The sequence below is a fragment of the Carcharodon carcharias genome, chromosome 6, assembly GCF_017639515.1.
Source record: "Carcharodon carcharias isolate sCarCar2 chromosome 6, sCarCar2.pri, whole genome shotgun sequence".
In the NCBI taxonomy this organism is placed as follows: Eukaryota; Metazoa; Chordata; class Chondrichthyes; order Lamniformes; family Lamnidae; genus Carcharodon; species Carcharodon carcharias.
The window spans coordinates 43,211,915-43,228,951 of NC_054472.1; positions in this window are offsets into that span (position 1 = coordinate 43,211,915).

A 17,037-nucleotide genomic window follows, 5' to 3' on the forward strand; every position below is an offset into this window, starting at 1 on the left:
TAGGCAGGCACCTGTGCAGATCCCAGCACCTCGGGGGGGAATAAGATCTTTGGCTAGTGTCTCGGTGCACAGCGGTGAGGGCACTTCACACTCGCTTGAGGTGCAGACGGAGGCAGAGAGTGACCAGGACGCCAGCAGTCGGAGGACTGCTGGGACCAGTAACATGCTCAGTCTGTGGCTTATGATGGGCCTCTGGAGTCAACCCTGAGGCAGCAGATGCTGGAAGTCCAGCCCATTGCGCAGGAGAATCTGGCAGAGATACTTGAGGGAATGCTGCCATGGTTTCCGTTGTGGAGGAGTCCTTGTGGAGCATGAGCAATGCAACGACCTCATGGCTGAGTGCAATGCCTCCTCTATGGAGACAGTGGTGACTCTCATGGAGAGGCTCCGCCAGGAGAACAATCAGGGCTTCCTGGGAATGCATTTAGACCTGCAAGCCCTCACATTGGCATTGACCTCAGCTGATCACGACTGGTGTGGGAGATGGACCCAGTATCCTAGCCAGGTGCCCATCCATCAGTGGTGAACAGGGAGGTCTGAAGCGACCAAATGTTGGCGCTCGAGCTGCATGTTGTCTCTGCGGGTTCCCCTCAGGGCACTCTGGGTGAGGGCGGTAACTCCTCCGCCCATCTGCCAGTGACTGTGGCATCCAATGAGGCTGCAGTGACGGGGGAGATGCCAGCCATGTAACTGGCCACTCCCTCCCAGGCGGGGCCAGCACTGCCTCCACGGGCCAGAGGACACTAACCGAGGTCATCAAGGCCAACAGGACAGCAGAGTGAGCGTGCTGTCTCCAATGCCAATGCTAGCAAGGGGGGAGCACCTAGACTTAGCACCCGCAACATAAATGTAAGTCATCTTAGGCACAACACGTGGTGGTTTACTTTTGCCCCCCGTTTCAGTTGTTTTTCAGTAGGTGTGCTGCTCAACACCTTTTAATGGAACTTCATTTTTGCATGCAATTATTAAATGTTTTGGTTCTCAACAAGCCTCTGGATGCTTCATTAGTTCTGCAGGTGACGGGGGTCCCATGATGTTATGAGTGACTTGTTTGTCATTGAACGTTATTGACAAGGCACATAGTTAATGTTCCTAAACAGGCAACTGTCGCTCTCAGGTATCGCGTATGGAGCCTGCAGCCCTGGCATGTGTTGGAGGTTCATCTGTGGTAGGCTAGGAAGGAGCATTGGGTAAAAGCCTCCCGGGTGTCCCTGCCTCCCTGGAGGTTGCCCGAGTCAGCGTCTATCCCGTTAGCATTCTCCTGAATGTGCTTATCCTTGGACTCACTACTGGACTCATTGTCTGCAGCCAGAGCATCTGCATCTACATCTCCCTCCACTACATCCCCCTTTACAGCACCAAATCATGGAGAGCGCAGCATGCAACCACAATTAGTGACACATGATCTGGGGGTTATTGCTGTGCCCCCCCTGAATGGTCCAGGCATCGGAAGCACATCCTGAGAAGACCTGTGGCTCTCTCTACCATGGACCTTGGGGAGGCGTGGCTCCTATTATATCACTGCTCAGCGTCTATTCTTGGTGGTGAAGAAGCATCATGAGCCACCTTCTGAGGGGTAACCCTTGTCACCCAGCAGCCATCCATCCAACTGGGCTGGAGCATGGAAGAGCCTCGGTACCTGGGAGTGTCTGAGGATTTAGGCGTCATGGGAGCTGCCTGGGTACCTTGTACAGACTTGCAGAATCTGTATCCTATGGTCACAAGCTATCTGCACATTCATGGAGTGGAAGCTCTTTCTGTTGACGAAGGCACCCAGCTCACCCACTGGCACCTTGATGGCCACATTTGTGCAATCAATTGCACCCTGGACATGGGGGAAGCCAACAATTTCTGCAAAGCCTCTGGCCTGCTCCATCTGGCTTGCCTTGTCCATGCGGTAGTGAATGAAAGTCAATACACACCTGAACCGAGTGTCTGTCACCAGCTTGACACAACTGTGGACAGCTGATTGGGAGACTCCACAAAGGTCACCCACTGACCCCTGGAAAGAGCCAGAGGCATAGAAATTGTGGGCAGCCGTGACCTTCAGCACCACTAGCATGGGGTGTCCACCCACACAGTTGGAGCTGATCTCAGGGCCTATCATCTGACAGATGGAGGTCACTGTCTCCCTTGAGAAATGGAGCCTCCTTCGGCACTGAACCGCAGACGTACTGAGGTAGCTGCATTGCCTCCTAAAAACCCTGGCAGCAGGATAGTGGCAACTTCTGCAGCCCCTTCTGCCTTGCACTTCCTGTTGGCCCTGCACCCCTGTGCCTGTGCCTGTCCTCCCAAACGTGGTTCCCCTGGACGCTGAATATGGACTCCTGGCCTCCTCCCCCTTCTGGCCCTCTCTTCCTCCTCAGAAGAGAGCACGATCTCCATTCCCAGGTTAAGGGAAGGCTGCCTGAAACCTGCAAGGCCCCAAGAATTATGTTTCCGCCAGAATCCTGAACTGAAGCCTGTTATATCTGTCAAAGCAGCTCTGAAGCAAAATGAAGTTGTCCTGTTCATACAAGCAAGCAGCAGCTACATATAAGCTAAAGTATTAACAACGCGCATTAGTGAGCCCACTCACCCCTCTTATCCCGCCCGTGGCTGAGGTTTTTGAAAATGTGGCCTACCCGCCTGCCTGTTGCACCCGTGCGACTCCCTGAAAATCGCATGGACTGCATAAAATCAAAGACAAATGTGCCTTAAGGACCTTAACTGGCCTGTTAATTAATGGCAGGCGCGCCACCGTCCTTATAGCGTGCCTGCCTAGCAAAATATCGCGACGGTGCGCGGTGATGTTGGGACGCGTGCCCGATGTCATCACGCATCATTGTGTGTTCCGGCACGTCAGGTACATGCCCGCATGCTGAATATAAAATTCTGCCCATGCTTTCCTGCTGCTAAAATAATCAGTATTCACCCATCATTCCAATTACCGGTGTGAGTACTGGTTTGCGCATACCATGGTGGCATCATCACACACCAGTGATACCAGTTGCAGAATAATGGGTTAATAGATATGGTAATGAGGTAGTGATGTGTACCATGATGTAACAGTGACTATCATGAAGCTATTAATGTATATAATATTTTGGAAAATATTTTTCTTCTAAAATAGAGGTTTAGTCTGCAGGTGTGTCTTAATTGGATTAAAGCCAGCTAGTCTGGGTGTTTCGATATGTCAGGGAGATAGCGTACATTTGCATTTATTGAATAGAGCATTCAAGAAATGGGCTGAAAACTGATGCCTTTCTAGCAGCTACCAAGCAATATTACTAATAAACTTGGTACTATGAAAGGGGTTTCATTGTTAAAGAGTGAAGTTCAAATAGGCTGTTGAGACAATGAGAATTTGAATTCAATCAGTGGTGGTAGGTATAACTTCAGTAGTTTTCAGGTGTGCAGAGCAGAGGCAATATGAATCAAAAGGCAGCTGTAAGCCTCCAACTGGCTCCACAATGAAAAAAACCTCACTTTGAATTTGTAAAGCGAAAATGCTTTGCCTGATGTTTGGTTAAGTCTATGGGTTGCTATTGCCTTAATGGAGATTAGTTTGGGAAATTGTTAAAAGTTAGTAGTAATTTGTTGCCATGTATATTTATTTTAACCTGTGTAATTTAATAAGATGCTTCAATTAGTTTAAAGTAAAGCCTCAAGAATAGGTGGTCTGATTCCTGAATTTAGAGTTGCATCTCAAACATAACACCTAAAATTATAGGTTATGACAGTTGTTTAAAGCTTCACCCTGGGAATTTTAAATAACTCAGCTTCATCAATTGCATCGGTCATAACAGTGACATTGACCGTCATGTGCAAGAGACTGGAAAGAGAAGATGGAATAGTCTGTACTTGAGAGAGATGTACTTAACTAGAAGCTTAGTATGTGCTATAGCGCAAATAAAGGAGTATTTGAAGAAATCTGCTGGAGTTAGACCTAAGTCACTTATAAGTAATGGGAAACCTTCCCAATCCAGAACAGACCACAAGTTACCCTAAAAGAGATCCAAATAGCTGTTAAAGTGGAAAACAAACCACAAAACACCATTCACCCTGATCATGACTGTTCTGGCCGAATTCCCGATTCAAGTTCAACTGCGCTCACTGGCAGTATTACTTCCCTATTGCTGGGCTAAGCCAGAACCCAGGCTTTTGCTCCCTTCCCTTAAGGTCTCAATCAGGTGTAAGGCTGAAATAACTTCGTCCCCAGAAGGAAAAAACAATAAAAACTGGGAAATAAGAATGCCAGTCTGAACTGGCTTTATACACCTTAAAATGGAATACCAGTAAAAACTGGGAAGTAAGAGTACTGGTCTGAACTGTTTTCTCCTTCTGGGTTCCCAAAGCTGGTGATTCTCTGCGCTCCTTCCATTCACATAGCTGTTCTCTTCAGTGTTGGGTCATGGTGTACCAGTCACTCTATCCCCTGCCATCGCCTCTCACTTCCCGTGGCTCAAAGAGACGTCCTCTCCGGCATTGCTCTGTTCCCCCTGCCACCTCCCACTTTCTCCCACTCCTGAACCCTCACCACCCCTTCCCACCCTTGTGCTGGTGCTTCAGTTTTCGGCCACTGCCATTCATGGTCTATTGGGCTTTGCCAGGATTTGTCAGGAACCAGGATTTGGCGCCTTGCTCACGAACACAGCAGATTGGTTCCCTCAGTCCCCTAGATGACACCATCTTTGGTGCAGGCAGCTGCCTAGGACACCGCTGGCATTGATGCCACAGGCACAGCAACTATGTGGGAACTGCACTGAAGTGCAAACATACCCCTTCCACTACCCTTGTAGGCAGTGAGTTCCAGGTTATTACCACTTGCTGCATGAAGAAAGTTCTTCCTCACATCCTCCTGTATCTCTTGCCCAAGTTTCTTCAAGCTAAGAATCTTTTATCATTGGGACCATTCTAGTAAATCTCCTGTGCACTGGCTCAAGGAACACACATCTTTCCGAAAGAACGAGACGCAATACTCTAGTTGTGGCCTAACCAGAGGTTTATGCAGGTTAAGCATGACTTCTGTTTTTATACTCAATTGGGGGAGATTTTATGGAGTCTGCAAGAGCAGGAATTGTGGCGTGTGAGGTGACTTAATGAGGCAGGATGCAAAATTTCGATTTCCTGACAGCTGGTTGAGATGCAGAGATAAAGTCAGCGGCGTATTTGCAGCTTGCCAAGTTTTATGCTGTCCTGTGGTGGGTTTTTACTTGTAATATATTTGTACGCCATACAAATGCCATTCCATGAATACTCATTACCATAAAACTTAAAAAAATTATGTCCTGCTTCAAGATAAAGTCAGTGGAGTACAGAAATGTTGCAACACCTGGTTCACCAGTGGCTTCATGCAGTTGTGTTTAAGGTCAGCAGTTTTCCTTGTTTAACAATGGCACAAGGGAGGGGAGCAGGAACATAGCAGCTCTCATGGAGGCTTGGGACCGGCAAGAATGAGTCAGTGGTGAAGCGGTGATGTGGAAAGGAATTGGGTATGGACGAGTAGAAGAGAGATCCAAGTGAGGACAGAGGTTAGGGTCAGGGGCATGGAGGAGTGAAGTAAGAAGGGCCTGGCGTTTTGGGTGTGGTAGGCGGAGGGATGGGAACAACTAGTCAAGATAAGAAAATGAGAGGCCTAAAGGGAGGTTTCAGTACTGTCGAAATGTGTGTCCATCTCAGGGTGTTGACTGGAAGAGTCATCAAAGGGCTTTGAGTTCACCTACATATTTCAATTATCCCCACTGGGAGTGAATTTGCACCATGTTCTTTATAATGCACGGAAGGGAGGAACAGTTGAGCCTGTAAGTTCAGCCATGTCCTACAGAGTGGCGAGCAGAGCACTGGAGACTAATATCACAGAAATCACAGAATTGTTACAGCACAGAAGGAGGCCATTCAGCCCATCATGCCACCACCGGCTCTCCAAATATGCAATTTACCTAGTGCCATTCTCCCACCTTCTCCCCACAACTCTGCACATTCTTTCTTTTCAGATGACAGTCTGGTTCCCTTTTGAATGCCTTGATTGAACCTTCCTCTACCACACTCTCCAACAGTGCATTCCACTGCTGTGTGAAAAAGTTTTTCCTCATGTCACTTTTGCTTCTTTTGCCAATTATTTTAATTAATTGCCCTCTTGTTCTTGATTCTTTCACGAGTGGGAACAGTTACTCCCTATAGTAGAGTAGCTGCCAAGCACCTAATGATTTTGAATACCTCTATCAAATCTCCTCGCAGTCTACTCTTCTCCGGGGAAAACATCTCCATCTTCATAACTGAAGTTGCTCATCCCTGGAACTATTCCTGTGAATCTTTTCTGCATTCCCTCCAATGCCTTCCCATCTTTCCTAAAGTGCAGTACCCGGAATTAGACGCAAAACTTCAGCTAAGGCCAAACTAATGCCATGAACATGAGTATCCAGCAAAAAATGAACACAAAAAAGCACAACATTGTTTCTTTCACAAGAAAGGAAATGTCCCTAACTCCCCTGTAATCATCAATGCATGCCAACCATGAGGTATGCCAGCACGTTTATCTCTCTGACTAAGCTAGCTTCAACAAATAACAATGATACACGCATGAATGAAGTGAAACCAATGTAATATGAAATATTTACAAGTTAAATTTAATTTTGGAAAACACCCCTGCTACCTTTCTGTTCTTAAGTCTCATTTTAATGACAATGGAGTTGGGCAGGAAAGCTTTGGCCATGATGAACAGCCCCTCTTTATGTCCAGGAGGCTCTTTTATAGCCCACACGTACCTGCAGCATTGTCAGGTAACAGCTGCTTTCACCACTGAAAAGCTTCCCCCACTGTGGAATCATGTGTTTCCCAAGCATGCTGCAGGCACTTTAAATTTTAATTGTAATTGCATGGGAAATGACAAAAAGCAAGAGCGTGAGTGGTGGACACTTCAGGTTATGCCATCAGGAATGGAATGCTGTTGACAAATTCCCCCCAAATATCGCTATTTCTGAAGCCCAAGATCCCATATACTTTGTTAACTACTCTTTCAATATGTTCTGCTACCTTCAAAGATTATGCACATAAACCCCCAGGTTCCTCTGTCCCTACACACTCTTCAGAGCTGTGCCATTAAGTTTATATTACCTCTCCCTATTGCTTCTGGAAAAATGCGTCACTTCAAACTTCTCTGTATTAAATTCCATCTGCTGCTTGTCTGCCCATTCTGCTAGCTTGTCTATGTCATGTTACTGTTAGTATCATCCTCACTGTTTGCCACAATCACAAGTTTGATATCATCAGCAAATTTTCAAAATTTTACTCTATATGCCAATGTCCAAGTATTTCAAAAATGCAGTCACCCGATAGCACTGGCCCTTAGGTAACACCATTGTCTACCATTCTCCAGTCTGAAAAGCAACCAATTACCATGATTAATTAACCAATTAACCAGTTACCATAGCCAAGCTTATCCAAGCTGTCACTGACCTTCCTGTTCCATGAGCCTCAATTTTGTTAGTGTTTTATGTGTCAAATGCTTTCTTAAAATCCATATAGAGTATATCTATCATATTCCCTCATCAACCTTCTCAATTATTTGTCACAATCCTTGTAGAGACTGCCAATTTTAAAAAAGATATTTGAATTCTCAATGACCGACTTAAAAGAATTGCACTAGATTTCAAGTTTTAAAACTTCTATTGCAACAAACAAACAAAAGTGAATTTGGACTAAATATTGCTTTGTAGGCAACTAATACTCTAAACTACAGAAAAAAAACACTTATTAATGTCTTCATGGGACCAATAACCCCACGCCTCATGCTTTCCACAGAATTGCAGTCTTTTCAGGAAAAATCTAAAACCACTTCCAGCTTCCAACAGGTTCACTCTCCCTGTTTTGCTGCGTCATAATGTCCAGTGATCGTCAGAGGTCTTTTCCCTCAGTCCTCTGAGTGTTCTCAAATTGGCTTTCAGCAGGAAGGTTCCCACCTAGTGATTTTTTATCCCAACCTCGCCAGAGCAAATCTTCCAGTGTCATTAAATCACTCCAGGTTCTACTCTGCGACCATTGGACAAACATTCCTCAGCATTCTTCCTGGTAGTTAACAGAGAAAATGGCCTTTTCCCTCTGCAGACTACAAAGACTGCTGTTCCTTCTTTCTCTCTCTCTGTTCAGGATTTTTCAATCAGACTGCCTTGGAGTCTGTAAGTATACACAAGACAAGATAGCTGCCTGTCATTTGTGTTCAGGTGTAAAATATGGCCCATGGGTTCAGTAGGTCTTAACCTGTCTCTATGGTAACTATCAGCAGGTAGAGCTAGCAGGAGTCACATGTCTCTTGTCATTATGTCATTTTACTGTCATTTTATTGTTTCTAAAACCTTACCCACCACTAATGTTAAACTGAATGGCCGACAGTTACTATGAACGTCTTTACATCCTTTCTTTAACGAGGGTGTCACATTTGCCACTTATCACTTTTCTCGCACGTCCTCCATATCTAGGGACATTTGGAAGATTATGGCAAGCCCTTCAACTGTTTTCTCACTTCCCTTAGCAACCTGGGGTGGAAGCCTTCCGGTCCAAATAGCTTAACATCTGTTATCAGGAAATTGATAGTCTATAATTAAGGATGGTGTTGGATTCTGCTCACCAGTTTGCTGGGACTTACGGATCTGGGTTGCAGATTTTGGGATGGCCGAGTTGATACAATAGACAGAGTAGGTCATTAGATACTTCTTGGGTGGAACACATTCTGTTTGATTATAAAGGTATTCAGCAACTACACTTGTGTGCTTTCAACTCAAACCCTGTCTCCACACTACAGGCTCTAACTATAGGCTACTGATCACTGAGGTAGCCTGCGCTACTCCTCTATTGGATACTAAGATCAAATGATCTTCCATTATTACATTCTTCTTAAAGGTATATTACACGTCAGGTTACCAAAGATATGTTGACAGAAAACCTTGAAAATTTGCAGTTGATCATTGAGGGCCAGCATGGATTCGCAAAGGTTACATCATGCCTGATGAATCTGATTTAATTTTTGAAGAGGTGACTAAAGTATTGGGCAGGACAATGTCTATTGATGTTATTGAAATGGACTTCTACAAGGCATTCAATAACGATCATTATAAAACACTATTAGCTAACATTGAAGTTTGTGAAATTGAAGGCAAATGATTGACCTGGTTAGGAAATTGGCTGATCGGAAAGAGACAGAGTAGTTTTTCTTATCTTTCCTCGCTGTCTTTTTTCTAACAATTTATTTTTTTCTTTTCCTCATTATTGCTCTTTCTCTTCCTGACCTGAGTTGAATTCACCCACTCTAATTCTCTCTGTCTCTCTGCTTAGTTCTCAATTCTTTGTTCTAAATTATTAAGGAGACACACTGTATTGTCCCATCATTCATCAAAGTCCCAAATGTCATGTTGCTCTCATTGTGGCATTATGTGCTTGTATCTCCAGCAGCACTGTGGGCAAAAATAATGCTAAAACCCAAACATGCAATTGTAACTCCAACCAATGAGGCACCATTGCCTCCTGCAAAATCTGGTCTATTTTCCAAATGTACAGGTACTCAAGTTAATCTCTGTGATTCTCTACCCAGCCTCCACTGATTTTCCATTGGAACTGATGTGGTAATGGATGGGTCAGAAAATGGGAAATTGCGTGAATATGTGCAAGCCATCAAACCTCACCAACTATATAACAAAAGCATGATGGGTGGTTGCAAGGGCCAATTGAAGTCTGTTGCCAGCAAGGATATCTAATTTTGTACTCCTCAAGGCCAGTGTGCTGACCACTTTATCCACACTTCAGTGTTAGCTAATACTACTAATGTCAAATTGGAATCTGGTAGACTTCAGGAGTTTAGATTGAATAGGCTCCAAAAAGATACTTGTTTGAAATACTGAATCATGAATTGGTTCCACAGAATACCAAAATCCTATAATGTGCATAGATTAATCATAAAATGCATACACAATTGGTGATACAACTTATTTATCTTATTCAAAAATAAAAATACCTGGAAAAACTCAACAGGTCTGGCAGCATCTGCGGAGAGGAACACGGTTAACGTTTCGAGTCCAAATGACTCTTCAACAGAGCTAAGTAAAAATAGAAAAGAAAAATATAAAGTGGTTTAAGGGCGGGGGGTGGGGGGGTGGGGGTGGTGTGGCGGGGTAGAGCTGGATAGAGGGCCAGTGATCGGTGGAGATAACCAAAAGATGTCATAGACAAAAGGACAAAGAGGTGTTGAAGATGGTGATATTATCTAAGGAATGTGCTAATTAAGGGTAGAAAGCAGGACAAGCAAGGTACAGATAGCCCTGGTGGGGGTGGGGTGGGGTGAAGGAATCGAAATAGGCTAAAAGGCAGAGATAAAACAATGGATGGAAATACATTTAAAAATAATGGAAATAGGTAGGAAAAGAAAAATCTATATAAATTATTAGAAAAAAAGGGGGGGGGGGGATCGGAAAGGGGGTGGGGATGGAGGAGAGAGTTCATGATCTAAAATTGTTGAACTCAATTTTCAGTCCGGAAGGCCGTAAAGTGCCGAGTCGGAAGATGGAGTGCTGTTCCTCCAGTTTGCGTTGAGCTTCACTGGAACAATGCAGCAGGCCAAGGATAGAAATGTGGGCATGAGAGCAGGGTGGAGTGTTGAAATGGCAAGTGACAGAGAGTTTTGGGTCATGCTTGGGGACAGACCGAAGGTGTTCTGCAAAGCGGTCACCCAATCTGCATTTGGTCTCTCCAATGAAGAGGAAACCGCATTGGGAGCAACGGATGCAGTAGACTAAGTTGAGGTAAGTGCAAGTGAAATGCTGCTTCGCTTGAATGAGTGTTTGGGCCCTTGGACGGTGAGAAGAGGGGAAGTAAAGGAGCAGGTGTTGCACCTTCTGCGGTTGCATAGGAAGGTGCCGTGGGAGGGGGTTGAGGTGTAGGGGTGATGGAGGAGTGGACCAGGGAGTCCCGGAGGGAATGATCCCTGCACAATGCTGCCGGGGGGGTGAAGGGAAGATGTGTTTGGTGGTGGCATCATGTTGGCGGAAATGGTGGAGGATGATCCTTTGAATGTGGAGTCTGGTGGGGTGATAAGTGAGGACAAGGGGGACCCTGTCATATTTCTGGGAGGGAGAGGAAGGTGTGAGGGTGGATGCGCGGGAGATGGAACGGACACGGTTGAGGGCCCTGTCAACGACCGTGGGTGGAAAACTTCAGTTAAGGAAGAAGGAAGACATGTCAGAGGAACTGTTTTTGAAAGTGGCATCAGCAGGACAGATGCGATGGAGGCGAAGGAACTGAGAGAATGGGACGGAGTCCTTACAGGAAGCGGGCTGTGATGAGCTGTATTCGAGGTAGCTGTGGGAGTCGGTAGGCTTGTAATGGATATTGGTGGACAGTCTATCACCAGAAATTGAGACAGAGAGGTCAAGGAAGGGAAGGGAAGTGTCAGAGATGGACCATGTGAAAATGATGGAGGGGTGGAAATTGGAAGCAAAATTAATAAATTTTTCCAGGTCCAGACGAGAGCATGAAGCAGCACCGAAGCAATCATCGATGTACCAGAGAAAGAGTTGTGGGAGGGGCCAGAGTAGCACTGGAACAAGGAATGTTCCACAAACCCTTATAAAGAGACAGGCATAACTGGGACCCATGCGGGTACCCATTTCACTTGCACTTCCCTCAATTTAGTCGACTGCATTCGCTGCTCCCAATGCGGTTTCCTCTTCATTGGAGAGACCAAACGCAGACTGGCTTTGCAGAACATCTTCAGTCTGTCCACAAGCATGACCCAGAACTCCCTGTCACTTGCCATTTCAACACTCCACCCTGCTCTCTTGCCCACATGTCTGCCCTTGGCCTGTTGCATTGTTCCAGTGAAGCTCAACGCAAACTGGAGGAACGGCACTTCATCTTCCGACTAGGCACTTTACAGCCTTCCGGACTGAATATTGAGTTCAACAATTTTAGATCATGAACTCTCTCCTCCATCTCCACCCCCTTTCCGATCCCCCCCTTTTTTTCCAATAATCTATATAGATTTTTCTTTTCCCACCTATTTCCATTATTTTTAAATGTATTTCCATCCATTGTTTTATCTCTGCCTTTTAGCCTATTTCGTGTCCTTCACCGCACCCCACCCCCAATAGGGCTATCTGTACCTTGCTTGTCCTGCTTTCTACCCTTAATTAGCACATTCCTTAGATAAAATCACCACCTCAATACCTCTTTGTCCTTTTGTCTATGACATCTTTTGGCTATCTCTATCCATCTCAGGTCCTCTATCCAGCTCTACCTGTCCCACCTCCTCCTTAAACCACCTTATATTTCACCTCTTTTCTATTTTTACTTAGTTCTGTTGAAGCGTCATACAGAATCGAAACGTTAACTGTGTTCCTCTCCGCAGATGCTACCAGACCTGCTGAGTTTTTCCAGGTATTTTTATTTTTGTTTTGGATTTCCAGCATCCGCAGTTTTTTGCTTTTATTTTTATTAATCTCATTGTTGCACTAGCTACATTTCCATCTGTGGGGAACTTGGGGACTAGACATTAAGACAAATTGACTGCTGTGCTCCTGGCAGGAAGTTAAACTTGCAGGGAGCACATATTACAGAATCACAGATTCACACAGTGCAGAAGGGGCCCTTCAACCCATCGAGTCTGCACCAACATGTGAGAAATACCTGACCTACCAACCGAATTCCATTTATCAGCGCTTGGCCCATTGCCTTGAATGTTTGATGTGCCAGGTGCTCATCCAGGTACTTTTTAAAGGATGTGAGGCAACCCGCCTCCACCACTCTCCCAGGCAGCGCATTCCAGACCGTCACCACCCTCTGGGTAAAAAGGTTTTTCCTCACATCCCCCCTAAACCTCCTGGCCCTCATCTTGAACTTATGTCTCCTCATGACTTACCCTTCAACTAAGGGGAACAGCTGCTCCCTACCCATCCTGTCCATGCCCCTCATAATCTTGTACACCTCAATCAGATCGCCCCTCAGTTTTCTCTGCTCCAGCGAAAACAACCCAAGCCTATCCAACCTCTCTTCATAACTTAAATGTTTCATCCCAGGAAACATCCAGGTGAATCTCCTCTGCATCCCCTCCAGTGCAATCACACCCTTCCTATAATGTGGTGACCAGAACTGCCCACAGTACTCCAGCTGTGGCCTCACCAAGGTTCCAAACAACTCCAACATGACCTCCCTACTTCTGTAATCAATGCCTTGATTGATAAAGACAAGTGTCCCATATGCCTTTTTCATCAGTTCTGTTGAAGGGTCATGAGGACTCGAAACATCAACTCTTTTCTTCTCCGCCGATGCTGCCAGACCTGCTGAGTTTTTCCAGGTAATTCTGTTTTTGTTTTGCCTTTTTCACCACGCCATTAACATGCCCCTCTGCCTGCAGAGATCTATGGACACACACCTCAAGGTCCCTTTGTTCCTAGTGTCATGCTGTTCATTGAATAATTCCTTGGAAAATTACTCTTTCCAAAGTGTCTCACCTCACACTTTTCAGGGTTAAATTCCATCTGCCACTTATCTGCCCATTTGACCATCTTGGCTATATCTTCCTGTAGCCCAAGACACTCAACCTTACTGTTCACCCACAGCCATCTTTGTGTCATCTGCAAACAAACTAATCCTACCGCCCACATAGTCATCTATGTTGTTTATATATATGACGAGTAATCGGCAACCCAGCACAGATCCCTGTGGTATGCCACAGGACATGGGCTACATGTCACTACAGCAGCCTTCTGCCATCACTCTGTCTCCTACAACTAAGCCAATTTTGAATCCACCTTATCAAATTACCCTGTATCCCATGTGCATTTGCCTTATTTATAAATCTCTCATGTGGGACCTTGTCAAAGGCTTTGCTGAAATCCATATAAATTACATCAACTGCACTACCCTCATCTACACACCTGGTCACTTCGTCAAAAAATTCAATCAAATTTGTTAGGCATGGCCTCCCTCTGACAAAGTCATGCTGACTTTCTCTGATCAAACCTTGCCACTCAAGTGGAGATAGATTCTCTCCTTCAGAATTTTCTCCAATTGTTTCCCTTCCACTGACGTAAGACTCACTGGCCTGTAGTTCCCTCGCTTACCTTTGCAACCCTTCTTAAATAGTGGAACCACATTAGCTTTTCTCCAGTCCTCTGGCATCTCCCCCATGGCCAGAAAGGAATTAAAAATTTGGGTCACAGCCCCTGTGATCTCCCTTGCCTCCCTCAGCAGTCTGGTACACAAATCATCTGGACCTGGAGATTTGTCCACTTTTAAGCCTGCCAACACCTCCAATACATTGTCACTCTGTATATCAATTTGCTGAAGAACCTCGCAGTCTCTCTCCCTGAGTTCCATACCTTCATCCTCATTCTCTTGGGTGAAGACGGATGTGAAGTATTCGTTCAACACTCTACCTATGTCCTCTGGCTCCATTGAATCCGCCTTAGATTGCCCTCTTGGTCCCTAATGGGCCCAATTCTTTCCATGGATATCGTCTTCCCATGGATATACTTATAAAATATCTTGGGATTTTCCCTACTTTTATCAGCCAGAGCTTTCTCATATCCCGTGTTTGCTCTCCTAATTGTTTTCTTAAGCTCCATCCTGCATTTTCTGTACTCCACTAATGCCTCTGCTGATTTGCTTCCCTTGTACCTGCTAAAAGCCTCTCTTTTCCTTCTCATCGTATCCTGAGTATCTCTGGTCATCCATTGTTCTTTGGGCTTGTTACTCCTTTCTATCACCCCAGAGGGAACATGTTGAGCCTGTTCCCTCCCCATTTCCTTTTTGAATGTGCCGCATTGCTCTTCTGTAGATTTCCCCACAAGTAGCTGTTCACAGTCTACCTTGGCCAGATCCTGCCTTATTTTGCTAAAATCCGCTCTCCCCCAATCCAGAACATTTTTTTGCAACTTGTCTATTTCTTTGTCCATAATAAGCTTACATTGTACCATGTTGTGGTCACTGTATTTAAAATGCTCCCCCACCACCTCAGCCACCTGTCCGGCTTCATTCCCCAGAATTAGGTCCAGCACTGTGCCATCCCTTGTTGGACCCTCTACATATTGACATAAAAAGTTCTCCTTTGCATATTTCAAGAAATCCACTCCATCCAAACCTTTAACATTATGGGCTGAATGTTTCCATCAGCGAGCAGGGGATGGGGCCTGTTCGCCGATGCGAAAATGACGCGGGATGACGTTGGGGGGAACCCTGATGTCATTCCACATCATTTAAATCTTCAGGAAGGTGGGGGCACAGCGAGATCAGCTGTCCACCTGCCGACCTGTCAATGGCCAATAGAGGCCAATGACAGGATAATTAAAACAATTATAGGGCTTGTCTGTCCAACCTTAAGGTTGGTGGGCAGGCCGGGAGCCCTGGCGGGATTCTGAAAAAACATGAAACCTCATCCACCACTGGGATGAGATTTCATGTAGGGTTTAAAAAATGTTATTAAAGTTTGAGTGAAATTTATTAACATGTCCCATCTCGTGTGACATTGTCACATGAGGAGGACATGTTAATGATTTTTTTATTTTTAAAGTTTGAAAAACTTTCAGCGATCTCCCTGAGGCAGCACTTAGCACTCTCTCATTTGGGGAATCCCCCCCACCCCTGCACAGGAAGCGCTTGGCGCTTCCCGGCGGACGTCACGCTGGGCAGGCCTTAATTGGCCCCCCAATTAAAATGGTGGCAGGGCCCGCTTATCTGACGGGGACCAGCTTCTCGCCACCAGATATTGGGTCAGGCCCGCCCGACAGGCAGAAAATTCTGCCATATGTCTATCCCAATTAATGTTTGGAAAGTTGAAATCACCTAATATAATTACCCTATTGTTATTGTTTTTACACACCTCTGCAAATTGTGCACATATTTGCTCCTCAATTTCCCGCTGACTATCTGGCAGCCTATAATAAACACCTAACTATATGGCTCCCCGTTTTTATTCCTAAGCTCTGTCCACAAAGCTTCATTCGATGCCCCCTCCAAGATATCATTTCTCCTTACTGCAGTAACTGACTCCTTAACTGATAATGCAACACCTCCTCCTCTTTTATCCCCTCCCCTGCCTGAAGATTCTGTATCCCAGAATGTTAAGCTGCCAATCCTGCCCTTCCCTGAACCACATCTTATTGATGGCTACTATATCACAATTCCACATGTCAATCCTCACCCTTAACTCATCCATTTTACCTGTAATACTCCTGGCATTAAAGTAGAGGCCATCCAGCCTTGCCTTACTCCCTTGAAACTTAATGCAGATAGGCTGCATGTGGTGCCAGAAGGTTGGCTCTGTCCACGCTCCCTGGAGGAATCTGTGCCCTCATCAGCCTCCAAATGGAATACCGATTTGCAAGCGGGACCCCAGGGGACTCTTGAACTACCTGCCTGTTTCTCTTGGACTGCCTGGTGGTCACCCATTCACTTCCTTCCTCAATTCCCTTCAGCTGATGTGTGACCACTAAGCGTGCTATTCACGATGCTCCACACTGTCTCCAGCCGCTGTGCCAGCTCTGAAACCTGAGCTTCCAGGAGGTGCAGCTGGACACACTTGCTGCACACATGCTGGTCCGGGCACTGGAAATGTTCCCGGCTTCCCACATGGAGCACGAGGAGCACACCACGGCTTTGAGCTCTCCTGCCATGACTTATCACTTTAAATTAAACCTTTTGAATCAATTACTCTAGGGCCCTTCTTTCCTGATCCTCGTTACTACAGAATATACAAATCATGAACCACAAAAAGACCTTAAACTATAAGCGATAAAAATAGTAAATACTTACCCGACCTTACCCACTACTTACCAGTTATATCTCTCCCTTGTAGCCTGTACTGCTGCAGCCACGCTCAGAAGATTTAAGCAGTTGGATAACAAAGAAAAAATGCAAAGAGCACCTCTTCACCTCTGCACTGAATTCCCACTGTGCATCAAATTGCTAATACCCACACTCACGCTGGCTGTGTCTCACTCAGGATTAGGCCTCTCCCCTGCTCCCCCTTGTGAAAATTGTGGTCTCATCTCACCCTCTGCTCCCTTCGAACAG